Here is a 1,632-nt window from a genome sequence, read left to right as displayed (position 1 = left end):
ATACAGCAAGTCTTGACTAACTATTATGACAAAATATTCATACTATCTGGATTGCAAGAAATGTGTCATGCTCACAGAACCAATAATTTCAGTGGTATCTTCTTGACTCCACCTTCTTCCTGATGATAGAATAGGTATCAATGCTCTTAGATGATCTGGTTTTCACTGATATTCTGTGATTCATCTCCAACTTCTGAAGTATATACGAGCAGTTCATTTCACAATTTAATAAACACATAATTAAAGTTTCTGCTAAAACTGCTTAAGGAGAATGCTATACCTAAAGAAAATAATCTAGAGAGGTCAAAACACTGATCACAGGAAATAAACTCCAACATAGGATTCTATAAGTTGGTATCTCCAACTTTTTAGGTTTGAGGACAATTTCAATGCTGTTCCAATTGAATAATTGAATGCTGGTATTATATGACTCCCAGTGGAAGACCTATCTCATATTGAGTCATTTGTAGTTGACATGAAGAAATTGTCTGGTGTGGTGAAAATTTTGGTTTATAGAAGAGATTTTGAAAGAAATACACAAGAAGAAATTGCTTCTGGAAATAATGTAAACTTCTGAAGTAATGAAGATAGGACATAATCTTCATGATTTTGAGCTCTGTTGTTATGAGGTAGCTATGATTTAGAACCGACTCCACGGCACATAACAACAACAACAATAACAATTCATGAGTAACTATGCAGTCTTGAGAAAAATCATTCTGTTGTGTAGAGAATGTTTCTCAGTTGAAAAGTTTTCTTAGGCCCTGCTTTATGTCATTTCTAAGACTGTAGATAAAGGGGTTCAGCATGGGTGTGACCACAGTGTACATTACTGAGGCTATTGCAGTGGTCCTGGAGTTTTGAGTAGCAGCAGAACTAAGATAAACTCCAAGACCTGTGCCATAGAACAAGGAAATGACTGAGAGGTTAGACACACAAGTGGAAAAGGCTTTAGACTTGCCATGAGCTGATGAAATTCTCAAAATGGAGGAGACAATCTTATTGTAAGAGAAAAGGATCCCATTGAGTGGAATAACACCCAGAAGTCCAGTTACAAAATGAATGACTAAGTCATTGAGGAACGTGTCAGAACAAGCAAGTTGGAGTACCTGATTAATTTCACAGAAAAAGTGGGATATTTCCAATTCTGTACAAAAAGACAGTCATAAAACCATTAACATATGTAACAGAGATTCCAGAGCACTCAATAACCAGGATGCCATAAGCATGAGACCACAGAACTTGGGCTTCATGATAATCTCGTAGTGCAGTGGGTGACAGATGGCCACAACTGGTCATAGGCCATCACTATCAAGAGGAAATGGTCTAATCCTATACAAATATGAAACAATATATCTGGGTGATGCCATCTTCATATGTAATGACATTATTCTGCATACGAATGTTCAGAAGCATCTTTGGGACAATGCTAACAGTGAAACAAACGTCTATAAAAGAGAGGTTAGAGAGAAACAAGTACATGTGTGTGTGGAGGTGGGAGTCTGTGATGATGGCCAGGATGATAATTCAGTTCCCAGTGAAGGTGACCAGGTACATGGACAGGAACAGTGCAAAGAGGAAAGCCTGTATATCTGCCTCTTCTGAGAGCCCCAAAAGGATATATTCTGAAAT

General features: G+C 37.6%; 1 pseudogene; it reads right to left on the bottom strand.

Moving 5' to 3' along the window:
- Positions 1–740: 740 nt before the first annotated feature.
- LOC102820472 overlaps positions 741–1,632 on the bottom strand; it is a 30,203-nt pseudogene continuing 29,311 nt past the window's right edge.

This window comes from Chrysochloris asiatica, unplaced genomic scaffold, assembly GCF_000296735.1.
Source record: "Chrysochloris asiatica unplaced genomic scaffold, ChrAsi1.0 scaffold00268, whole genome shotgun sequence".
Classification (NCBI taxonomy): Eukaryota; Metazoa; Chordata; class Mammalia; order Afrosoricida; family Chrysochloridae; genus Chrysochloris; species Chrysochloris asiatica.
The sequence above is the reverse complement of the archived record's forward strand: the minus strand, read 5'-3'. Positions and strand labels throughout refer to the sequence as shown.